The sequence below is a fragment of the Catharus ustulatus genome, chromosome Z (genome assembly GCF_009819885.2).
Source record: "Catharus ustulatus isolate bCatUst1 chromosome Z, bCatUst1.pri.v2, whole genome shotgun sequence".
NCBI lineage: Eukaryota > Metazoa > Chordata > Aves > Passeriformes > Turdidae > Catharus > Catharus ustulatus.
Window position 1 is genome coordinate 42,109,102 of NC_046262.2, and position 27,202 is coordinate 42,136,303.

The following is a 27,202-nucleotide window of genomic DNA, read 5'->3' on the forward strand; positions in this document are numbered from 1 at the left end:
CAGATTCTCGGGCCGAAGGGCCCAGAGCTGAGCTCCTGGCACAGTGGAGCACGGGCGGCCGGCGCCTCTCAGCCGGGCCTGCTCCCACTCCAGAGCCTCTCCCCTCCCTTGGCGTGAGGGCCGGGCGGGCCTGGCAGCCGAGAGCCCGGGGCTGCGCTCTCCACTCCATGGTGTTCAGCTCCTGCTGGGGCATTTATTCTTCTCCCCCAGCCCTGTGCTGTGACTTTATCTTATCTACAGCAGCGAGCAGGGTAGGGCCTCTGTCAGGGACCCATTCATGGTGTGGTGGTCTTCTCTGCAGCCTTTCTAATACAGTTTTGCTGCAATAGGCAGAAGTTCTTAATGAAGAGCTTAAATTGTAAACTATAGTATTTCAGTCTCTGACACCTCCTCAGGCATAAATGGACAATTAATGAACTATAATGAACTACATCATGTGGAAGCATAGTTAGAAACATTTCTGAATCCACGATAGTTTAACATTTAAAATCATATATAAATTAAGAATTTTTTAACTTACTAGGTTGTGTCTTTGGGGACTTAAGTATTGGCACACCAAAGAACAGCTGGTAAAGAAAATAAAATTTTCAGGAAGTGGAAATGTGCTACAAAACAAAAGGACAGTTATATTTCATTAGTTACTACTATATGGGAAAACAGATTTATGTCAGATTCCTAGAAAAAGAGTTTCAGTATCAGGAAAATGGTATCTCAAGACAGTCACATAATTCATCATGTAAACTATAAACTGTCTCTGTAATATTCATACTTCTGTCACTTTTTATGAGATGACATAAGGATTTTTGCAATTTCTAAATTTATATAATATCTTTCAGCATTATCTTTGAAACATTATTCTTCTTTCCAAAAGCGTGATTAAAAGGTACTATATCCATGTGGCTCTATTCAGATTCAGCATGATAAGAAACATAACTTGCCTTTGTCCTTGTGTTTGCACAAGCCAAGGTTTATGCTTTTTCAGTCAATATAAATATACATTTCCATGAAATATTATTAAGTTTTCTGGGCTTTGCCACTTAGTAATATTAAAAAACAAAAGCAAAACCAGACCCAACACAACCAAAACCAACCAAAAACAGCCAACAAAGAAATAATTTGAGAAGTTTTATTTCCTCACAGAGATCTTAAGAAAAGCTTGAAGACACAGGACTTAAAAATTATATCCAAAAAAGCTGTAATGTAACTCTTCCAGCCCTACAGTGGCCAAGTATTTGGAGTGAATTATTGTTGAAAGAGGTTCCTTCCAACTATTCTATTCTATTCTATTCTATTCTATTCTATTCTATTCTATTCTATTCTATTCTATTCTATTCTATTCTATTCTATTCTATTCTATTCTATTCTATTCTATTCTATTCTATTCTATTCTATTCTACTCTACTCTATTCTATTCTATTCTTCAAGATGGTAAATGAGCATAATAGTTTAATATGAGATGTCTTTCCTCTGAAATTGCTTTATTTGTTTTTGAATTCTAACTATTCTAACTTTTGAGGTTACTAGAGAAAAAATATTACATAGAATAAATTGAAGGGCTTTTCTGTCACCATGCTTAGTCTTTATTCTGTCACCATGTTTAGTGTTCGTTAGTGAAAATACAACAAAAGAAGGAATATACCATGTTGCTCTTGATTCAGTTCCATGAGAGGTATGCTATAAGGTTGGGATTGAACACAAACCGCAGTGAGGCAATGCTCCTTTCTGGTCATGGGGAAAGCACTGGTCTGACCAACAATTATTTAATTAGATAACTTTTAGCTACCTTCTTAAAAAAAAAAAAAAAAAGAAAGAGGAAATTCTATCTGTTTGTGTGAACTATATTTTGCATTGCATTTCTTAGCTCTTCTTACTTTAAATTTATTGTAATTTTATTGAAATAACCTTTGCAATAGATTTTTTAACAAATGCCTCAATTTTTCTTTACCATATTTTTTAAATGCTATTTTTTAAAAAAAACTGTACAGTTTTTTTTTCATTTCCCTCCTTCTGCCATTTTCAGAATGACTTTTTATGAAGATTAAAGGCCAACTTTCTATTCTGGTTGAAATTTTTTGCATTTATTTTATTTTATTTTATTTTATTTTATTTTATTTCTTCTTATTATTATTTTTCTTAAAGCAATGTTATTTGACATCTATTTTAGAAGTTACTCTTGTACTACACTAAAAATGTTGGATAATGGTAGTTCTCATGAATTGCAGTGACTACTCAGACAGTATCCATTATGGACAGCTAAATCCATTTAACTTTTTAAAAAGCTAAATTAAATACAAAATACAAGAACTCCTATTCAATAGAATTACCTCTATTCAAAGCAGTAGCTGCATCTTCCACTCGCTTCAAAATCAAGTGAAATTAACTTAATTTTAAACAGTTTTCACTTCTGATGCCCTGTGTTCACGGTGATTTTTTCAAGACTTTGTAAATTAAATTCCATACTAACTCTAGGATTTCTCTTAGATTTCAAGTACAGTAATTTCACGACCATAAGGTGCACCGGATTATAAGGCGCACCTCCAGGAGTCGGCAAATTTCGCAACTTTGTATATTACATAAGGTGCACCAGACTATAAGGCACACTTTGTTTTTGCAGCAAGGAGCTGTGCCGTGCGCAACAAAGTAACGAATTACTGGCAGGTGCTCAATTTGCAAACATTTTTCACAGATTGGCGTAGCCTTTAAACGCAGCCCCAGGCGCCCTCCCCGTGCTGTAGGCCTAGGCACTCCTGCCCACCTCCAGTGCCGGCTGGTGAGATGCAGCTTGGGGCGACCATGGCTCACCGCGGTTCGGGGCCGGCAGCAGCTCCCTCCCTCCCTGCACAGCTCGTGCTGGGCTGGGGCCAGGGTTGGCTTTTTCTTCCCCCCTGTGCCCAGGCTGGGGCCGGCGGTAGCGGTGGCTTCTTCTTCCCCCCGTGTCCAGTCTGGGGCTGGCGCTGCCTGGCTTCTTCTTCCCCCTGCACCTGGGCTGGGGCCGGCAGCAGCTCCCTCCCTCCCCACGTGGTGGCCGGGGCTGGCACTGGCTCCCTTCGTCCTCGTGCAGCTGCGGGGGCTGGGGCTGGTGGCAGTTCCCTCCCTCCCCACGCAGCTCCTGCCAGCTGTGGCCGCCCGCTCCCGTTCCACCTTGCGACTCGGCAGTCCTGCGGCACCGCCCCCCCGTTGGCAGCTCACACTTCTGGTTTGGCAAATTTCGCAACTTTGTCTATTATATAAGGCGCACTGGACTATAAGGCGCACTTCCGGGCCCGGGCCAAAATTTTAGTCAAAAGGGTGCGCCTTGTAGTCGTGAAATTACTGTACTGCATTTCACACTTGATTTTAGGTTTTGATTATTATTCACAATTGTTGAAAGCTTAACTAAACAAGCAATATCTCTTCTTATCTGACACACAAAATATCATACTATGAAGGAAAAATTGTAAAAGATTTTTGTGTCTTTAGTATTCATCTTTGCCACATGTGTCCAAGTAGTGTGTCTCAGTATAGAGATGAAGACTCAAAAGTCATATCACAAACTGAAATAGGCATGAGACTAAATAAACAAAACATTAGGGCTTTCCTACCACTTTGTCCATAAGACTGCCATGCTGTCAGGCATGATGCAGTGTGAAAGTGTTCAGAGACCACAGAGATTCTCATACTCTAATTTCCAACAAAGAGGAAGAATAATCCTTTTGAACTTCTTGGATCTAATCTCAGGTGTTATAACTTTGGGTTAAGAGACGACACACAAATGTTCAGAAGTACTGGCTCATATGAGTGGTCCTGAGCTTCTTGTTTTGTTATTGACAGCTATGGAATTGCTCACACAGTCATCCGTGTCAATGAATTAGTTACTTGAATCAGGCATAGTTAGCTTGAAAATCACTTACTCTCCATTGGATCCCCTGACTTGAAAAATTACAGTTTCTTTCTGCTCACTGATTTATATCAGAAAAGTAGCCCACATTCTTTAAGGAATTTTGTAACATAATAAATTTTGAGTAAATTTTAAGTTCAGGAAAAATACACATATTTTAGAGCTACTTATGCATACATTGGAAATGAAAGCCATTTTCCACTGTCGAAAGCAGTACGTATTCTAACTAAAGAGGAAAAAAGGAGAAAAGTTAAATAATGCATTTATTAATTTGAATAACTGTTTAAAAATACACATATATATTTTTCATACTAATTAGTAAGATTTCAGGGAGGGGGTTACCTCAAATGGTAGAATACTTGCTTAGCATGTGAGAGGTAGATGGATCAATGTCTGCATTCTCCAGGTCATTCCTGCCTTCAGCTGCCAGGTTGCAGCCCTCTGCCTCTATCAGCACATTACAGGTTTTGTTAAATACTGGATCTAGTGGTCACCAGGATGAGGTGATTTGGGACACCAAGACTGGAGGTAGCCTGGGCTGCAATACTATGTGCTGAGGGGTTTTCCATTCTGAGGAATATGGGTCAAGTAAGGAGTAAAGTTAGGCCTCTGAACTTTAGAAAAGCAGACTTCCAGATCTTAAGGAACACAGTAGGATCGCCTGGAAGACTTCCCTCAGAGACAAGGGAGAAAAACACAGTTGGAAGATCTTTAAGGAAGTCTTCTATAGAGTGCAAGAGCTAGCACAAGAACATAAAACTGGGCAAGGAAGGCAAGAGATGAAGTCTGGATAGAAGAGATGGAGTGAGGAAACCCAAGGTGAAGTTGAAACTGAACCTGGCAATGCACACAAGAACAACAGGAATGGCTTATACAGGTACTTGAAAAGAAAGCAGAGGTAAAAAAAAGAATTCTCCCCTGATAAACAACAGTAAACTGATAACAATGAATGAGGGCAAGGATGAAGTATTCAACAACTTTGACTCAGTGTTCAAGGGAAATTTCTGTTCCATATCTCTCAAAGGGATGGACTGAAGGATGGGTGCTGGGGGAGAAAGTTCCCTCCCACATAAACATCAGGTGTGTGACCATCTGAGGAGTGTGAATGTGTGTAAGAGTACAGCACCCAATGAGATGCACAGCAGAGTTCTGAGGGCACTGACCAAGCTGCTCTCTGTATTGGGAGAGTGCAAAAAAAAAAAAAGATTTGGTGGTAGTCCAAAGTCCTAGGTGACTAGGAAAAGGGAAATATTGTACCCATCTTTAAGAAGAGTAGAAACAAACAGATTGTCAGCCTCACCTCTGTGCTTGGGAAGCTTATAGCACAGACCCTCCTACAACCTGTACAAAAGCACAAGAGGGACAGTGAAGTGATTCAGGGCAGTCAGCAAGCACAGCTGCACAAAGGGAAAGTCCTTCCTGACCAGCCCAGTGGGCTTCTGTAATGGAGCGACTCCATCACGGCAAGTGAAAGGCTGCAAATGTAAGCTATCTGTCATTTATCTGTCATTTATCCTGTCATTTACAGGATTTCTGTAAAGCCTTTGACACCATCCTCCACACATTTAATTAGAGAGAAAGACAGATTCAATGGGTTAGATGGATAAGGAAGTGGTTCGATGATTGCATTCAGAGGGTAATGATGAATGACCAAGTGCAAAGTGCTGTACAAGAGTTGAAGCAGCCACAGTCTTGGGGATGAAAAGAGCAAGAACTGCCAAAAAGGACTTGAAGAGGCTGGTGAATAAGAGACTGGACATGAGCTGGCAAAGTGCACTGGCCAGTCATACCTGGGGCTTCTCTGACTCTTACTGAACTTCCACCCACTGCATTTTTCTAATGGATTGAAGGATGTGACTCCAGCAGTCTATTTCTTTCTTACAATCCCTGATAGTCCTTAGACTCTCCCCTTGATCAGTCCTCAGGCTGAGCAGATGATCCACTTAAGTCACATAGCACACAGGTGTCGTCTGTGGTGTTCCTCTATATATGCAACTGAAGACTTGGACACATTCATTCTTCTTATGGAGTTCCATCTGTGTCATGATGCTACTGCTGGCAATGGCTTTTGACCATGTGGAAATTATTATTCAGTCTGTTCTGACTGGGAAAGCAAAAACCATCAGGTGAATTTGTTTCAGGAGCCGGGAGAGTGGTTGCACCCTCTTACATGAGCTGTCCTGCAGAGTGCTGTGCTATGTACTTCTGACACACATTCTGTGGGTTGTTTACGCTCTCTGGAGATGTTCAAATGTCCCAAAACAGTCTTTTAGGCCTGAACAGAGCTCTGGACTGTTGCTTGGATGTCCCTGAGAAAATTAATACCACTCCCAGACTTAACCTCTGTCACTGCTGCTGCTGCCACTGCCACCCCACTGGGTGGGTAGGTTTCTCTCAAAGTGATTTCATTATTACAGAAAATCTGAGAAAGTTTTAATGCTGAAACAAATCAGTATGGGAAGAAGACGAACCAGGTAGTTTAACCAATTTTTTGCATTAGGTCTACAGGAATGATAGTTGTAAAAAAAAGTGAATATATGTCCCTTTTCTTACTTTCTTGCACACTTATGTATCTTCAACAAAATAATGGGAAAATAAATGGGATAAATAGGATGTATCAGAATGTCGGCATATTAAAAGACCTGGAAGAATCATACCCAAGTATCCTCAGTTTCCTGTCAGACTTAGAAAGCTGCAGCCAAATTAAAATACTCACCTTCAAATACAAATTTTGTTGCTGCCTTGAAATGTTTCACACATAACTGGGGACATTTTCATTTTAAAGTCATGCAGAAATGTGCCCAATTGTACTATTTAAACAAACACACATCGCAAACACACTCTTTTATGTGCCATATAAGACAAAAGCCACATCTTCACCTATTTTTAAAACCTATTTTTTTTTAACTTATGAGTTTCATGGTAGTTTTAAAGTGTAGATGCAGTATTTGCCATGACATTAAACCCTTTTTTGTTCTCAGTGAAATATGTTTCTTCTAAATCTTCTTTCAAAGTCTAATGTTTATTGACAATATTATGTAGTGTCAATTAACAATTTTATAGTAATTATAATAATAATTTTTTCATGTTTAATTACTACATTTCTCTAAATTTAAATTTATTATAAGCTAACTCAACTGATAGTTGAAATTTTAACTACTAATTAATATTTTATGTATTAGAAATAATTAATATAAATATAATTTAGAAAACCAATCTTCATCTTCATTAATGTCTTACAGAGAATCTTTCCAGAAACTTTTTACAATGTAGAATTGAATTATTAGCATAAAGATGCATTTTTAAAGCTAGAAATATTCTAGAAAATTCAACCAAAAATGATCAAACAATATGTTATTTCTTCTTAATGGCTAGCTATGTGATTTGAAGCCTGTCCAGGGTTTATAATTGTCCTTGAAAGTCCTCAGAAAAGTGAGAATACAGTAATCTCACACTTTTACTACTGAGTTCATGCGCTTGCAAAATGCAAAGCATGACATTTAAATAATGACAAAGACTGTGAGTCTGTAATAACCTGTCATATTTAGCATATTTAGGTGAGTTTTTTTCTTTTGAAACACCCCAATTTCTCTTCTACATTCTCTGCTCAGCTAGAAAAAAAATATTGAGAGACCAGTTAGTATTTCCAGGATGGGTTTACAAAAGAGATCAACTCATCATTACTGTTGTACTGGGTTTGCATGGGCAGGTTTTCATAGCAGTGGCTACAGGAGTGGCTTCTGTGAGAAGCTGCTGGAGCTGAGATTCCCCTCCAGCCCCTGGTGGAGCATGCCATGGTGAGGCAACTGTGCCCCTGCAGCCCATGGAGATCCATGGGGATGCAGAGATCCACCCACAGACCATGGAGGAGCCCACACCAGTGAGGAGGCTGTGAGGACATTGAAGGTCATGTAGAGAGCAGCCCATGCTGAAACAGTCTCTCTTTGAAGAACTGCACTCTATGGAAGAGTGACCCACACTACAGGGAGAATTGTTACCATGGGATGGACTCATGCTATGGCAGTTCACAGAGAACTGTTGCTGATGAAATGAATTCCTATCAGAAAAGTTCACAGAGAACCGTCTGTCATGGGAAGGGCCTGCACTGAAACAGGAGAAGGACTCCCGTCTTTGAGCAGTGCTAGGAACAAATGACAACCACCCTATTCCCTGTCTTCCTGCTCAGCTGGGGGAGGAAATATAGTTGGGAAGGAGAGACACTGGGGTGTAAGGTGTTTTGAAGGTGTTGTTTTACTTCTCATTATCCTGCTCTGATTTTGTTAGTAATAAATTCAATTAATATCTCTAATTTGAACCTCTTTTGCCCATGATATTGTTTGGTGGAGCGATCTCTCCCAGTCATTATGTCAACCAAGTAACTCTTTTGTTATATTTTCTCTCCCTGTACAGCTGCAGAGGAGAGGGATAAAGAGGCTTTGGTGGGTGGCATCCAGCCAGCACCTACATACTACTTATTTTTGAAAGATAATTAAACCTATTATTATAGCACCTCTGAAAGACACAATGTAGATTAAAATTGGGAAGAAAAGTCCAAAATTGTCTATTCACAGCAGCAGAGTTCTACATACAGCAGAACAAATATAAGGACTTTCAGCTGAGCCATGTGTTGCTCAGGCAGAAGAGCAGCAGTTACACTAATATTTTAATCTAATCATATTTTTCAAAGGAAAGTTGTTGTATGGATGTAAATTTTCAGTATATGGATAATTCTACAACTTTCAGTAAATGTAAAAAATGAAAACTGGAAAAATGTTGAAAGGACACTATCACTATATATTTTTAACATGGTCAAAAGAAGTATTTTATGGAAAGTTTGGTTTCTAAACCCACTCAGAATGAGAGAAATGATGGAGGCAAATAACAAGAAACTTCATGAAAGTGAGGTGTGAAATTATTGAGATGACATTTGGATGCATTCTGTATAAAAAAGAAAAGAAGAATGCAGTCACAGCATTTTCCTTGAAATAAAATTGCTATTGATGAGTCTCCTAATTTCACTGAAAATCCTTTAACTGGCCAAAATGTAAAACATACCCAACTTGATTTCTTGTCACTTGACATGCAGTGTATTTAGAATTTTTGTGGGACAGTCTTCATGACATAGAACTTTGGTAGTAGTTTTATCAGAAAATGTGAATGAAATTATAAATTGTGGGACACTTAATACTCATGCAGAAGTAGTATTGAGCAAAACACTATGAAAAACCTTCTAATTCTAAAATTCTAGACTTCCTCAACATCATCAAAGCAAAGAATAATTCTCAAGGTATGATGATGTACTAATGAAGGGATAAATTACAGTAAAATTATTAAACTTTGCTATGGCAGTTAAAGCAGAAATTCCTAAAAACACATGTTTAATGTAAACCAGGAATACACTAAATTTCAAGGAAAATTGGAGCTTATGTCTAAATACTAACAAAGCAGCGTCCTGTGTGATTCCATACATTATAAAATAAGAAAGCAATTTTGATAAATAATGAGACGTATCAAATTTCTGCAGGATGTTTTAGGATCACCAAGATGCACACAGAAGAACAATGGCAAATATATAAGGTACTTATATACATTGTAAATTAGCAGTTAAGACAATACTACAGATGAAAAGAAAATCAATTATAAAGCATACTTGATCAGAAAGAAAAAGTCAAACATACTAGCTAGCAGGCTCTTTTTCCCTCTGTCCCTCCACACTTGCAGTTCAGAGGATTACTTTGGAAGTACATTCTTCAATGTTCACCTTCCAACAGATGGGATATTGAAAAGGACCAGAAATGGGATGCACCTATGATTCAAAGGGGAAATACTGCACAACTAGCACTAGGAAGAGACATTGATTTAGACATTTATTCAACAGCCTCCATGCTTTCTTTATAATGCCAAATTATGTTCTTTTCTGGCATGTTATCCCCCTATCTCCCAAGGTTGTTCTTCATCAAGCAAGATCTTTTTCTCACCTTCCAGCTGAAGATTTATCTAATTGTTGCACTCCCAATCTCCTGCCCCTTGTGCCTCTCATTCATAGCTGTTGAAATGCGTGCCTTTGCCTCAGTAATGCTTATCACTTTCTCTTGTCCTTTTGCTCTGATAGCCAACTCTGTCCACCTAGAAAGAAAGAAATATTTTTTTTTTTATCCCTATAAAGACAAAATTCAATAACTTATGCCAACCCGATATGGTGACACTTGGGGATTTTTATAATGTTTATGCAAACCTTTTTCAGGTATCCTAATTTGGATTATGAATCCTTTATGAGAAGTCTGATATAGTATTGTAAACTGTTGTCTGCTCCTGCTGTACTGCAATCCTGAATCTTGCCAAAGCCGTATGCTACATAAAACTCTACAGGTAAAAATTGATGCTTTGACTTTTGTGACTTCACATATTCCTCAAGTAAAATAACTTTTGCTGTTTCTTCCTTTCTCAAAGATTTCAGTGTTTTGCCACTATAGAAGTACCCGATAGACAAATGGCATAACAACGATATTCAAGATGTTCAAGAACAAAAATTCTTCACACCTGGACCTCTTCAAAAAACAACAGCTGAGGAAAAGGTTTCAGAAATTCCCCCCCATATCTATTTTTCAAAAATAAGATTAAGCCATTAGTTATTCCAAAATAATACTAGAAATAGATTATATTGTGTTCAGTCTGATTTTATTTCAAAGGTAGTAATTTCCTGTAATATTTTTGATGTGAGAAAATTAATTTGAAATAATTGACTTTTTGGACACAAAGTTAGGATAAAGCTAGAGTTATTGCAGCTAGCGTTTCCCATGCCCAGGCTGAAAACAATGAAAAAAAATTATAAACAACCCCCCTGGCAGGCAGGTTTACTAAGCAGGGTTACCTTGCTCCTTTGCTTGGCTCAGTTCCGTGCAGGTGCCTATGTCATTACTACTAATGCTCTGACAAACTGGAGGTTGAGTCTCACAGGTTGCTTCTGCTTTTTGTACTGCTCCACCATCCTTCCTTTTAGCTCACCTGGGCTCCCTTTTGGCTCATCTTGGCACTGACACCTTTGATCTCTCTGCTGTGCTGAGGGGGAAAGCCGTCTCATCAAGTGCCAGCTCCCTGTCACCCCAGCTTTGCTCGGCTCAGATGCATTTTGCAGCTTTCTGTTCAGCACCATGTCCCAGAGCCACACTGCCTGTCCTCAGCACCGCATCCTGCAGAAGAATCCCAGAGGAATGTGATGGGGTAGTGGATAGTGGCACAGAGGACAGGGTCCACAGGTCCGATGCCAACACCTTCCTGCTGGAGAGAGAGGCAAAATGGTGCACTCCTGGTGGGGTGCTCAGCTTTTCCTCCTGAATCCAAATGCCCCACAATGATGGGTGTGGTGTAAAAATAACAGCTGAGTATGCCCACAGGGTGCTAAGATCCTCCACTCCCCTTCAATCAGGACATGTATTCACCACTAAACCGTTTCCCTGAGTGCCACATTTACACATCTTTTAAATATATGCAGGAATGGTGGTACAGCTACTTTCTTGGGCACATTCTTCTCTTCCAATGCCTAAGGACCCTTTCAATGAATTTTCTTTCCAAATATCAAACCTAAACCTCACCTGGTGCAACCTGATGTCCATTTCTCTTGCCTGTCACTAGTTAACTAGGAGAAGAGACAGAATCCCATCCATCTGTAACCTCCTTTCAGACAGTTGTAGAGAGCAACAAGATCTCCCTTGATCCTCTTTTTCTCCAGCCTAATAAACCTCAGCTCCCTCAGGTGATGTCCATAACATTTGTGCTCCAGACTCTTCACCAGGTCCATTGTCCTTTGGACAAGTTCCAACACCGCTATGTACTTCTCTTAGTGAGGAATGCAAACCTTCGAGGTGCAGCCTCAGAAGTGCCAAGTACAGAGGGATGATCACTGCCTCTTGTCCTGCTGGCCATAAGCCAGGATGCTGTTGGTCTTCTTGGCCACTGCTGGCTCACGTTCAGCTGGTTGTTGCTAACTGCTCCCACCTCCTTTCCTGCCAAACAACTTCTCAGACACTCCACCTCAATCCATTGGCACAGGGTTGTTTTGATCACTTCCAGGAATGGGGAATCCATTGCTTCCCTGGGCAGCCCATTCCACTATCTGAAAACCCTTCAATGAAGAAATTCTTCCTGATGTTCAACCTGAATCTTCCCTGAGCAACTTGAGCCCCTTTCCTCTCACCCTGTCACTAATTGCCAGGGAGAAGAGGCCAACTCTGACCTTGTTACAACATTATGTCAAGTAATTGGAGAGAGCAATTAGGTCTTCCCTAAATCTATTCTTCAGCCTAAATAGCCCCAGCTCCTTTAGTTGCTCCTCACAGAATGTACTCTCTAGACTCTTTCCCAGATCTATTTTCCTTTGGGCATGCTCTAGCACCTCAATGTCTTTCCTGCTGTGAGAGCTGAACACAGTACTTGTGGTGTGACCTCACCAGTGTCAAGTATAGAGGGACAATCACTGCTCTGGTCCTGCTGGACATACAATTTGCAGAACAATCCAGGATTCCATTGGCCTTGTTGGCCACACTGCCAACTTGTGTTCAGCTACTTGACAAACAGCTCCCTGCATCATTTTCTGCCAGGCAGCTACCCCAGGACTGTAACACTACCTAGGGTTGTGACACAAGTGCGGGACCTGTCACTTGACCTTGCTGACCCTCAGACCATCAACCCAGACTGTCCAGATCCCTCTGCAAAGTCTTCCAACCATCCACAGTTCAACACTTCCACCCAAGTTAGCACCATCTGCGAACTAACTAGGGTCTGCTCAATCCCCTTATCCAGATCATTGAAAAAGATCCCAAGGGACTCTCTGAATGAGTATCCTGAACAGGCTAAAGTCTGCCCTCCAGAAGTCCCAGGCAGACATTTTGTTGATCCCTTTCCTTGCTTCTCTAGGAATCAAAGATCTATCATTCTATGGTTGCTGCACCCAAGACAGCCCCTGACACCCCACACCCTTCTGTGTTTGTCAACAGCAGCTCAGGCAGGGCATGCCCTGGCAGGCTCCCCTACCAGCTGAAGTTACCTTCCACACACTCCAGGAGCCTCCTAGACTGTCTCCTCTCCACTGCTGAGTTTCCAGCAGGCATTTGGCAAGTTAAAGTCTCCCAAGAACCAGGGCTAGTGATCATGAAACATCCACTGATAGAATATGTCTCTTCATCCTGGTTGGGTGGTCTGTGACAGACTCCCAGCAGGATCTGTGCCTTGCTGTCCTTCCCTCTGAGTGTCACTCACAGGCTCTCAGCCTTATCCCCACTGCCCCTGAGCTCTGTACAGCCAAGCTCCTCCCCAGTGTACAGAGCCTCTCCTTCCTCCCCTGTCCCTTCTGAAGAGCTTTTAGCCATCCACTGCAGCACTCCAGTTACAAGAGTCTTCCCACCATTTATATGATACTTATTTATTTTTCCTTTCAGTTATTTGTCAATTTCAAAATCAGTTAAAATGCTTAATTATGTCTGCCACACCACAGAGTCCATGTAGCTCTTTACTTTTGAGTTTATATAGTCAGAAAATGCATAAGATTGAACAATAACATAAGCTTGAATATTATAAGCAATATCTTATAGGAAAAACCCACATAAATTAAGAAAATTTCACAAACACATGTATCTAAACAAAATGCAGGGCTAAAAGACTAATAATTCTATGTTTGAGTGATAGGAAGCTGTATTATATAACTTACTTAGAAAATAATTTAAAATTATGAGTTTCTAATTTTATTATAAGGAATTGTCACATTTGATCTCTCTGCGCAACATAAATTCCTTAAGTCTTACTGGATAGAAAGAGTGCACCAGAGTATCTGTTCAAACTAAATGATTATTACCACAAATGTTCAACAAAGAGCAGCTTATTAGAAAAATAGAGTCTCACTTTGGGTTTTTTCTCCCTTTTTATGGTCTGCTTTTCTCTATTAATTCTATGATAGCTGTACAAAGTCAGACCTAAAATTATCATTTGGTCTATCTCTTAGCAGACTGCTTAGGAACACTTTATTTTACATATTGCAGTGAGGTTTGCAATTATTGTTAAAATAATTTCTACTTTTACAGACTGTAATAGTTTTAAAGACCTTCAATCTTGTGACCTATAGCATTCTCCTTCCCAATTAAAATTAGAGTAATATTTCATATCCACCCTTTAAACAAAGGGGGGGAAAAAACAAAAACCAAAAAAAAACCCCACCCCACAACCAAACCAAAACAAAAAACAAAACAGACAAACAAACAAACAAAAAAATCCCCCATCCAAACCAAGCCAGACCAAAACAAAACAAAACAAAACAAAACAAAAAACAAACAAAAATGGCAAAAGCCAAACAATCTTTCTAAAATGAGCTAGATTTCATTAAGGACTGCAGTTAATTCTGGCTGCTATAGTGATTTGTTTTTGTTAAGGAAGACCCAATCAATTAAGGAATATGGCATGTGATATAATTGATATGATATGATATGATATGATATGATATGATGTATATGAAGAATATGTATTAGCTAAGGATATCTGACCTTTGCTTCTGCAAACTGCTGTTAGAAAAGAAGAAAACAAAAATGTCCTCTCAGAATCATTATACTGATTAAACTGATAAAACTTTCCCAGCTGAAGTTGGAGAAGAGAGAAATCCTCTCAGACTCCATATGAAGGCTTTTTGCTTCTGTGAACATGCATTATTAGTAATTCCCTTATCTCTCTTTCTGCAGTCCTTAAAACCTTTTTACCTTTCCATATATGCTTTATGAGAATTTTGAATACAAAACCTGTGGAATATATGTTACTAAGCCCACTGGGATACTAGTTTCTATGAGCTCACACATATACTTTTATGTATAATTACTTCTCTTGCTGACATATTTCAGTGGATTTGAAGTAGCTTCTGCTTAAGCTAATATATTAAACATAGAAACAAAACACTTTGTGCACAGAAACAGACTTCTTTCTAAGTATGAGATGTAAGTTTTTTACCATTGCTAGCAATGGACCACTAGGGAGAGATAAATCTTCACAGACTTCCAGCAATATCTGTGATTTTAAAATTCAATTCTTAAGGGATAAAAAATTAGGAAACTTACTGAAAAAAAGAAGAAGATAAGTATAGGAATGAAACCTTTAACAACATTATGAAGACAGCTTAAAATCAGGCTACAAATAACACAGGTAAGTGGAATCCCCACAGAAAAAAAAAAAATAAATAAAGCCTTGAGAAGAGGCAAATTCAGTGCTTCTAAACAGCAGGATAATGAAGATTAGAGAAGAAAGGCCATGCTTCAAAAAGTCCACATAGCTACAACTAGGAGACTCAATCTGTGGCAGGTAAACATTAAAAAAAAAAAAATAAGGCTGTCCAAGAGTTTGTGACATAGTCAGCAAAGAGTCACAACTAGTAAGAACTTTTCCTCCAAATGCTGCAGAAGTAAGAAACTTGTTAATAGGGCCAACTGATCAAACTGTAAAAGGAACAGAGAATAGAATACTAATGTAGAAACAGCAAAGTTTTTCTGTGTTAACTGCAGAAGAAGTCTGGAGTTTCTGGAATATTCCAATGATGGCAACCTCCTCCATGACAGCTCAGGGGAAGACACTGTTCTTCCTCTTCTGAGATACTGCAATTACTGGCGTCTTCTCTTAATTTCCAATATGAATTAACAATAGGATCATCATCTTCTCTTTTAGCTGACATCTGGCATTCTTTATCAATTATATTCTATTTTACCAGATGTATTGCAGAATGGTTGGACTTCAACCATCGTTTCCAACCTAAATGATTCTCGAAGTCTTTGTTAGAGTGCCCTTTCTTCTTAGAATGTTTCAAGGGGCATCATGATGGTAATCTTGCCTGTTGAAAGATGCTGGCTTAAATCAGCATCTCTAATGTAAAAATTCCAAAACTTATCAGTGAAATAGTGTTTTCCATGCTGCAGCTGAAGCACCAATAACTAAGAGACTAAGAGAAGTTTGCAGCTAGCTCTATATTTGCACTGGTGCTTTACATCAAAAATTCTGAATTGTATAGGATAAATTCTCCAGTAGCTAGGCAATTCCAAGCACTTCAGTAAAACAGGATTTGAGGGGGTTTCTTTGTCAGAAGAAAATCAATCAAGTCTTCTCTTACTATGTTCTGGGCTTTCTTCATTATACTTCTTCTAATCTAATTTCTGTGCACAACTCATCTCCTGAACTTGTTACCTGAAGGGCCAGGTTTGATTTCATGAACTTCGCCTAACTACCACAAGCAAAATACACTTGTTCTATTCTATATCTGGGTTCTGTTCAGTTCCATGATTAGGTATTTCTCCACCTGAGACATGTTCATAAGTTTTCACCTGTAAGTGCTTGGAATAAACGACCTATCTTAAAATATTTTCCTAATGCCTCTCCAACTGAAGAGGCTGTGTAAAGCCCACAAGGGACTTCTCATTAAAAAAACTTCATAAGGTAATCATGTATTTTCCTGTAAGTAAAAGCAATGATAATCCAAAACACAAGTTTTTAAAGTGTCAGTATTGGATAGATGGCACTTAGAATTTTGCAGCTATTTCCCTAAATCCATGAAACATGGAATCACATGAAATTAAACCAAAACCCACAAACATCCGACTTAATTATTAACAAGACTTTTTCTGGTTGTATACTAAGGTATTATACAATGATAAACTTCTAACTAGGACTACCTAGCTTTCCTTAATAGCCCTTCATTTCTGTCACTACATAGTAAGATGGTTACCCATTTACTAAGATTTTTGTTGGTGATTTGATTGACCTACATTTCTTGAAGAAAAATAACACAAAGGGGAGGAGAAGAGGGAACCATCTACTTGATTTTTAAGAATTTTAACAAGTCCTAATATTTTTTGAGATCCACTCCAAAAAGCATCGAAAACTTTAGAAAAAATTATTGATAAATAAAGCCTTTTAAATATAAATCTTGACAGTACTTTAATTATGGATCTTTTCTAGCACCTCCATGCAAAATAGCACTTCTGTAAAATGGCTTTGTCAAGAAAAGACTTTTTCCTTTTTGATATACAATGGCAAGAATCAATTAACATAATTACTCCTGATTCTCATTATCTAATTAGGCAATTTATTGTACAAGTAATTAAAATATTGCAATTTAATAAATTGGAGATGCAAAACATATCTAATTTATATACATAACTGTTCTAGATTTTTATTGCCCTTGTAGTTAGCTAAATTTTACTATAAATTGCAATAGGCTTACTTGTTCACATAGACATTACACACAACACTGTCAAGCACCTCAAATATTATTTACACTGAGCAATCAGAAGACTGTTTTAGAGAACGTTGTGTATAGCAACTATTTAAAATTCCTCCAAAAGTTAGTCTGAAAGTTATGCATAAATTAATACAGAATTCCAATACCCCCTGTTACATTTTTGCAGTTTCTACACACAAATTATTTGTATTACATCTCCATGTTTGTTGTAATTTATGGTTTTAAACTTACCTATTTTGCTATGTTTCATCTTGTGTAAGATAATTTCTATTTCAGCAGATCTAGAGTGGTCTTCAACTGCAATATCTTTCTTAGGATATCAACCTCAGAGGTGGTAGTAAGAAAAAGTTTTAGTTTACCTGGTCTAATCTCTCTGACAAGCATTCCTAATCAATTTTAAAATAGTATTGTATTCTGTACACTAACTCATAGTCCAATTACAAGATTAATTTAGTGGACTCTTGTGTTTGAATCATTAGATTTTAGATTCAATGTGAATTTTTCTTTACTTTTTACACATTGGAATTTGTAAATTGTTCATCTTGACTGAGGGCATATTCAATCTTTACTTCCCCTATTGAGTTCACTTTCCCCAATGGAAACAGACAACAGTTTAACTTATTTAATAAATATACAGGAATTCTGGACAATGCAATTTACAACTTAAGCAATCAAATCACCTTTTGGCTGTCAGAATTTGCAGCCTGGTTAGACCACTAGTCTATTTATTATTGACCTCTCCTCTGCAATGTACACAATCAGATCTAAAGAAAAAAATTTAAAATTCTCTACAGTACTCAGATCTGTTTTTAGAAAAAAGATAATCTGTAAATCAGTCTTGTCTTCATCATCACTCACACTTCAAAGATTTTTGTGCTATTCTCAGACTTAGTTATTTCATATTTGCTTCAAACAACTGGATGAAAAAGAAACTTGAAATCAGTCTCAGCAAAAAATGCATAAAGTAAAATAATTACTTTTTGAGATCTGCATTAGAAATAGGAGAAAAAAATATAAACTCTAATTTCTAAGTAAGGAAAGAGAAAAAAATACCTTTGCTATCTTTCTTCTGCTATGTATGAAATTTTGTAATTTTTATAGTTCCAATATGCAAGATGAATTGTAAGATTTTATTTTCTCTCTGTCAGCTTATGCATTTCCAACTATACATAACAACAAGGTCTGTATAGGATAGGTTATATAAATATACTGTACAGCACAATTTTAGATTAAGTTATATTTTCCGGTCAAGTTGGAAAACTATACAAATGGCTATAAATAGATAGATATTGATTCACAGCTCTGTATGCTGTAAGAAAATGAATACCAGTACTTAATTCCTCATATTTGTAACCCACGACAATGTTTTACAGACAGGAATATTCATCTGATTATGAAATAATCACTCTGAATTAAATCATTGCACATTTTTCCCCTTCTTTTCCAACTTTAGTGTAATATTCTGCATCTTTAAGCCCTACAGATTCCTCTCTTATTGTTATCATGGCAATGATGTGTTTCAACACAGAACTTATGGAATTAAATCTATATATTGCTTTGTATAATAATTGGTTCCATATTGTTAACACAAACTTGTAAAATAGAAATTAAATAGAAGAATAATTAACAAATATATCTTTTAAATGGTATAAACAGTGTTCATAGTGCTCAGATTTTAGGGGAAAAACTATGCTACTGTAAGCCAGAAGGGTGTCATATTTTTTCTTTAACTCAGTTTCACCTATAGAAATGACATTGTAACAACTTAGTACAAATTATTCTGTCATCACCTTATTGTCCATATTCCTATGTATCTGAATTATTTTAATACATAAAATTTATAGCAATTTTTTAGTCACAATTTGACTGTGATTATTCAGTACTGTATGATTTTATCATGTCAAACTTAATTAATGAGATCCAGCTTCTGTAAAGTCTAGTGACTAAACAATTGTCAGCATAATCGAGGGCAAGTCTGCAGCATTGTTATTCTGAAGGCAGTTGAACAGGTAGAGATTTATGTATGTGCATAAGATTAAAAAAGCATCTTACATTCTGCATCTCATAAACAATCACAGCAGACCAAACCTTCAGACTTAGCAAAACTGGAAAGGTAAAGAGGAAAGGCTAACAGAAAGAGTGTTTATGAGAGAGTGACCAGAGCACAGTGCTGTGAATCAAAGATCAGAAGAGATAGAGCCTCATATAAATATTTCTAGAATAAATATATATCTGTGTCTGCAAGCAATTACTATCTTAGCTACGCAGACTAAGTTGATGATCTCATATGTGGCAGCTGTAAAATTACCTCTGCTAATGCAGAGGAACTGTCTAGAATGTCAGATCCTTGTGTACTCTTCTGTTCTGAGTCGCTGGAAAATGGCAAACGTTGAACAAAATCAAAGAATTCTTTAGGCACAGTAAAGACCATAATGATCACTTTCCTCCACGCTTTCATTGCTCAAAGAAAATGCTGACCTTCAAAAACAACAGAGGCTATCAGAAATTCTTGCTTCCATGTCCTTTCTTGAAATGTCAGAGGTGAAGTAATTGTTTGAGGAACAGAAATTAAATGCAAAATGATTTTTGAAAGCAATAGAATCACAATGAGATTTTACAACTTAAATATCCAATCTGCGTTGTATTGAAAGTACTCAAATCATGATGATGAATTTTTCATATGGCATATTGTGTATGTATTATATATTTTAAATACAATTAGCACTTAAGATTAACTTTATTTCACAACTCAGTTTCATATTTCCTGATTTCTCAGAAATACTTCTTTATCATGTTTTCTACTCTTACTTTTTAAACATAGAAGTGTTAAAAGTATAAAATTAAAGTAACAGTGATATAGAGAGAGTTATGAACTAAAAAGAAGACAAAAATATGGGAAAACCTGAAAAATTAAAACAAAGCACTTTTAGATCATAATTTAAAATTCCAAACACTCAAAAATATCTGATCCTGGTTAAAAATTTCTAAACACTCCAATATGTGTATATCAAAGTGTCACAATCCTAGTAAATACTTCAAAAGAATAACATAAGGTATGTAAATTGTTACCTTTGTATTGATGTTCAAATATTACCGTAATGTATTTGGTTTTAGTTCTTTCAAATACTGAGGAAAAGCTAAAATTCTATCCTCTTGGCTGTACTTTGTTGATTTTACCTGCTTCTCTTACATAAGTAGAATTTCTGGAGTTCAGTTTAAGTGTATTTATGCCTGACTCTGATCTTTTTTTATTCAAAGACAAAAGTAAAAAAGAGGAAAACTCTTATTCCTCCTCATCACTCTCTACGCAACACAGTACTAAAACTTTACTGTAGTTGAAGTCTGTTCATTTTTAAAACAGTGCATGAAAGTGCATTGAGCTGTGCTTAAATTTGGTGTTTTCCAGTCTTAGGAATAAATGTTTGGTCTTGAGAACATTTATATAACATTTCTTCTGATGCAGAGAAAGACCCTGAGCCTCAGTGGACCTCAATTAATATATCTCTACCATTTCTCTTTTCCTTCAATGTACAGTAATTTCACGATTATATGCCACACCTGATTATAAACCGCGTGTCCGGGTGTCAGCAACTGTCTTGGGTTACAATACAGAAAGTGATAAAAGGTGTCTATTCTATCACCATCTGTTGAGGGTGGGGGCAGTGATCCTTATCTCCATGGGAGATGGTCTGCTAATGAGCCATCCATTGAAACCAGGCGGGGCATTGTTCTTTATCTTTTCACAACCCATCCTTCCTCCAGCGAGTCATTTTCTGCTAATGGCCCATTGAGTCCCACTGTGTGACTGATAAAATTACTTCATCCCATTGGAAGTTGCTCCAGCCAGGGAGAAGAGCCCAACGTTTCTTACCAAGATAAAAATAGAGGTTTTGGGGCCCTAAGTTAGCCCTTTCTCCACCGGACTCCAGAGGAAAACCGGATTTCTCCACATCACCACTGGACCACCCGAGGGAAACTGGACCTTCTACAGGAGCACTGCTTCAACTGAGCCACATCTGTCACTGCAGGAGGATGCAGCCACCATTTAATGGGAATGCTACCAACACCCTGCCTGACGGGGTGTCAGGTTGTACTCTGACTTTGTCAGGGTTTGGAGTTTGTTTCTTTGTAGTACTGTATTTCTATTTTAATTTCCCTAGTAAAGAACTGTTATTCCTAATTCCCGTATTTTGCCTGAAAGCCCCCTGATTTCAAAATTATAATAATTTGGAGGGAGGGGCTTTACATTCTCCGTTTCAAAGAAAAGCTCCTGCCTTTCTCAGCAGATACCTATTCTCCAAACTAAACCAGCAACTTTTCATTCTTTGTCCATATATGAGCCACACCTGATTATAAGCTGCACTTTCGGGTTCAGACCAAGATTTTAGTCGAAATGGTGCGGCTTATAATTGTGAAATTACTTCCCAGCTCCAACAGTATTTCCCCCCTACTGGTTCTAACCTATTGCAAAGAAGCACATTTGAAACAAAAAATAAAGAACAAGATGACACATCAATTGCTTGCCTAGTCAAAATTTAAAAATCACCCATGACTGATGCTGAACTGAGAATCGAATAAGAGAAAACTCATATGCTGTTCAGACCTTGTTATTTTTCATACTAAGTCAAAACTGTATGTTGAGAGGAGACAAACTTGCTTTGCATTGAGTTGAGAAATATAGAATGTACATCTTCCAAAATTCAATATCAGTCTCATACTTTACCATAAAATATGAAGAAGGAGTTAAGACAAAACCGAGAAGTTGTATTTGGTTTAACTGCCGAAGTGTTGACAGTGGGGTGGGAGGGCTGCAGGGATGGTGTCTGTGAGGAGTGACTGGTGCAGCCCAGTGCTGGACACAGACAACTATGGCTGGCTCCAAAAGAGTCACTGCAGGTCACAACTAGGACCCTCAGCCAAGCTTGTGTGTCTGTATGAAAATATCTGCAAATCCCTGTCCACTAGTGTGAGGAATGAAGGGAAAAAAAAAAAAGTCTGAGAAAGAACCCTGAAGGCACCAAAGTCAGATGAAGTAGGTGAGGAAGAGTGCTGTCCGTGGAAAGCACCTGCTCAAGCAGAGGAAAAGTGCAAGAAGGAAGGATCAACAGAGAGGGAGTGCTATAAACTGACCACAATCTCCATTTCCCATCCTCCTGTGCTCCTTGAAAAGGGAAGATGGAGAAGCTGGAAACAAAAAAGAATGAAGCTGACCCTCCTCCTGTGAAGCAGTCGGGGGTGACAGGAAGGTATAGTTTTTGGTTTTCACCCTTTTCACCTGACTCAAGTTTTAGTTTAAAATAAATTAAATTACTTTTCCCAACTTCAGTTTGTTATCCATGTCACAACGACTGGTAAAACAGCTCTCTGTCATTAATTTGACTTGTCAAAGCTTTTTATCTTATTTCCTACCCCTGTCCTGTTTAGAAGAGGAAGCGAGAGACTAACTGGGTGAGGGTTTGGAAACCAGCTGGCATAAAGGGCTTCTAAGAGAAAAACTGTTATCTGTGTGTTTCATGTACATGAAAATTCTATTGGAATAGATCATAAAAGATAGAAAAATCTCTAAATAGATTTGGTACACGAAAATTCTATATATTCAGTATAGATTTAATACAATTACATAATATTAGTTTGAACAAAATATTTCATCCTATCTGTTCTATATCATAATTTTAAATAGCAAAAATATAATCCAAATTATAATTATTAATATTTACATACTTGGTGTTATTCACCAGCAAACAGCACCTGCATTCCAGTGTTATTAATATATGGTGCCAGTTTTCAACAATACGCTTTTTTTGCATCAATTATATGAAAAAGGAAGAAACATCCGCTCTTTCACAACCTATTGTAATTGGCTTGAATATTTGTTGATTTGGTAGTTTATTTTGTTATATGTTATTGAAGATAGATAAGATTAGATATTTTCAGAGGCAATGAAGAAGAATTTAATTTTTAACACTGTTACCCAGAATAACTGAATGAAATCTTTGCAGTACCATTTTTCTACATTCTGGAAGGGAAATGGTGCCAGAAAACATAACCTCCAGAGCATATAACAGAGTCTTACAATTTACCCCAAGATTCATATTTTGAGGTAAATTAATATTTACTTTAATTTGGAGCACTACTTTGTCAAGAGTAATGTTTTCACAGCTGTGTGCTAGTAATGAGAAAAAGGTATAGTGACCTTTAAACAGTAGGGAGATAAATTTCCTACTTTTGGAAATTAAGCTCAGATAAGTGAACTTTAACTGCAGCTATCACCTATATTTTTTGTTCGGAATAAACTTTTATCTAATGTTTGCTTGCATTGTTTATTTTGCATGTCTCCTGATAGTGTGACTAGGAAGTGTTAAATTTGATTTTAGACAAAATTTTCAGCAAATGCAGCTGCATTTGTTGGCTAAGAGTGTACCCATCAGCATTCAGGGAAGGAGCATCTAGGGAAGTACAGGCTGGATCTTTGAGAAGGAACTCAAATCACTAATATTGGGTAAAAATGCCAGGCACATTTCCAATCTGTTGAGACCAACAAAGAGCCACGTAATGACAGCAGTGAGGGCATCTACCTTCCCAGCTGGATAGTTGTCAGGGGTCAACTCTCAGCAGCCCTGTGGTGGCACTGGGGACAGGCTGTGGCAGCCCCTGCCTCACTGCTTTTCAGCAGCCACAGGTTCCAACCCTCTGCATATTGTGCAGGGCTCTTACAACTATACATACATGCAGGCTCCACAGGTTTCTTCACCCCACCTCTCATTACCCCAGGTCTGTTCCCCTCTCTCCCTACACCCTCTGCCCCCATGCCCAAGGGCTCTGCTGTCCTAAAAACCTGCATTGCCCAGTCCAGACCCACTATAACAACACCCAATTACCTCCTCCTGCCTGAAGCCATGACTTGGTGCTGCTCCCTGCATTACCCCTGGGCTAGCAAGAGCCCAGGGAAGTCCAATACGTTTGAAGAACAAAGATTTCATTTCATCTAAATTGCTGCAACTTCATGTTCTCCTGCTTCTCAGTTCTGCTGCTATCCAAATCCTTTGACCAGTTGCTAGGCTATGTGTCCAGAAGACTTGCGCATCATGCGTCTGCCGTCCATCCATCCATCCATCCATCCATCCATCCATCCATCCATCCATCCATCCATCCATCCAGGTCATGCTGACAGCCCAAGCCCTGCTGGGTCCTCCTGCTCATGCCTCTTACCTTGAGTAGCTTCTCTGTGATATGAGCACTCACCTCTGAGTGCTGTATCCAGTTCTGAGCCTTACATTTCAAGAAAGACATTAGGATGCTGAGGGGTGTCCAGAGAAGGACAACAGAGCTGGTAAAGCATCTAGAGAGTAAGTTTTATGAGGAACAACTGAGGGAATTGGACTTCATTCTGGAGAAAAGGAGAGACCTTGTTGCTCTCTACAGCCACCTGAAAGCAGAGGGTAGCAGAAACAACTGGCTATGGCACCTAGTGCCGTTGTCTAGTTGACAGGGTGCTGATCTATCAAAGGTTTGATTCAATGATCATGTGTGTCTTCTCCAATCTAAATTATTCTGTTACACTATCTGATTAATCTGTAATTCTGAGCAACTGCTGTATCAGAGAATCATAGAATCATTTATATTTAAAAATATCTCTATGATCGAGTCCAGCTGTTAGCCTAGCACTGCCAAGTCCACCCCTAGAAATAAAGATGAACAGCAGAAACCTGATTTATGTATATTTGGGTATCATTTCATGCAGAAACATTGTTTTATAGTGCAGTGAGTTGCAATAAAAGCCTCATACATTTTCTGACACTTTTACCGAAAACAAATAGTAACAGAAACTTTGTGAAATGTAAACATAATACAGATGTGTGCATTTATACTCACTGAATTGACTGTCCTGAGATCTGACAACTTACTTTCAGCATATCATTCTACCATGGAGAAAGACAATAAATAAACCCTTCTCATAACTATGACCTTACAGAGTAAAAAACTCTATTGCTTTTTTGGAATGTTATTGTTAGTATCACAGAATACCAGATTTTCCACTTAACTATTAAATGTAGAAAATAGTTCCCAGTAAAACAAGATTCATATTAACCTGATTTGCGAATCATGCTAGAGCTCAGTATATCTTTCTCTATTGCACATTAGTGCAGTACTGCATTAATATTTAAAAATAATCAAAAATCATTCAGACCACTTAGAGAATATAAAATATTCTATAAAATAGTTTTCAAGTGTTGATATAGCTGATATATATTAGTAAAAATGTTTATTTAAACCCCAAGAAGCTGTCCATAAAAATATTCTCACAAAGAACATGGAAAGTGCTGGAAAATATGTACGCACTAACTGATATACTTGAGTAAAATGACTGCATAGTTACTAAGAGAAAAGCTGCAGCATTAACATGTTACTAAATAATTATGGCTTTTTCTAATGGAGACATTGCATTGTCACTGCTTCTATACACTGGGATAACAAGTGTCTTTCTATTAGCTACTGAATATTCAGAAGGACATCTTGAACTTCTTTAATTAAAATGTTTTACTTGCCTGTGAAAACCCCTAATGAAAATTACTATTGTGACAAGAGTGGCAAAGCCTTTCATATTGCAATCATATAGTTTGTGAAAAACTTTGTGAACCCCTTTCTTCAGGAAGTAGGGAATTGATTTTGTTTCTAGGAGTGGAAAGAGTTAATAGGATCTCAAAAGGAAATGTGTGTTGGGAAAAAACCTACATCACTTTTTATTGATTCCTTCACATTAGATTGCTGGCAAGCAAAATTCAATTAGAATGGAAACGTATAGTTGTTAATATGCAGGTTATGGAATCTTTTCTTGAACAGGATTTTGACAATGAAAACATGATGCATGGGTGTGTGGAATTGGGGAATTCTTGAACCTTAGAGCAAATGACTTAGACTGTAACAGATCAAGATATTTAAGAAATAAGAGCAGAGGTAAGATATCCAGTTGGGATATAACCCCCACAGAGGATTTGGGAGTTTGCAGTCACTGAACTTATATGACTGTAAGTTTTCAGAGTGCTGTTTCTTCTCACGAGATTTCCATGAGAAACATCTTGTGAGTGGATAACAACTCTTTGATGGTTTTGATTCCATCTGCAGACCAAAATGCCAAGTTTTAAACTCATCACTTATGTACAGTAATTTCACGACTATAAGGCGCACCCTTTTGACTAAAATTTTGGCCCGAACCCGGAAGTGCGCCTTATAGTCCGGTGCGCCTTATATGATTTACAAATTTGCAAGATTTGTCACTTGGAAGTGTGAGCTGTGAGCCATGGGGGGAGCCAGGTGGAGGCAGGCCCGGGGGCCCACAGCACTGCCCCTGTCAGGTGGAGGCGGGCCTGGGGGCCCGCACCACCACCCCTGTCGGGTCCAAGCGGGCCCAGGGGCCCATGGCTGCCGGATCCAGGCGGGCTGGGGGGTCCGCGGCACCGCCCCTGCCAGGTGGAGGCGGGCCCGGGGGCCCATGGCTGCCAGGTTGGGGCGGGGTCTCAACCAGCAACTGAGCAGGGGGAGCTGGGGATGGAGCCTTGCTGCAAAAAAAACGGTATGCCCTATAGTCCGGTGCGCGTTATATGATCTACAAAGTTGCGAATTTTGCCAACTCCCAGGGGGTGCGCTTTATAGTCCGGTGCGCCTTATGGTCGTGAAATTACTGTAATTGACATTTTGGCTCAACTTCAGGAAGTACCAACGCTGCTTCTTTCTGTTCTTGTTTATGTATTTATAAAGCAATGCAGGTGCATTCTAAGCCTTGTGTCTATACTTCACCAAAAGTCTCTGTTTATAGCAATTTCTTGTTCCAGGTTAGAAAGATATTAATCTTTAATAAAGGGAGATCTGAGATTTCATGGATTTTATGCACAGAAAATAGAAAAAAGAGTGAAGGTTATATCAAGTTAGTTTTATTTTGGCTTTGCATATTGGTATATAAGCGACCTACAATTCAGTAAGTAATAAAAGAGACAGATAACTGCTTCCCTTTCTTATTTATGTTATTACCTCTCTGTTCTTTTCATCCATTAATAAAATTAAGTTTAAGA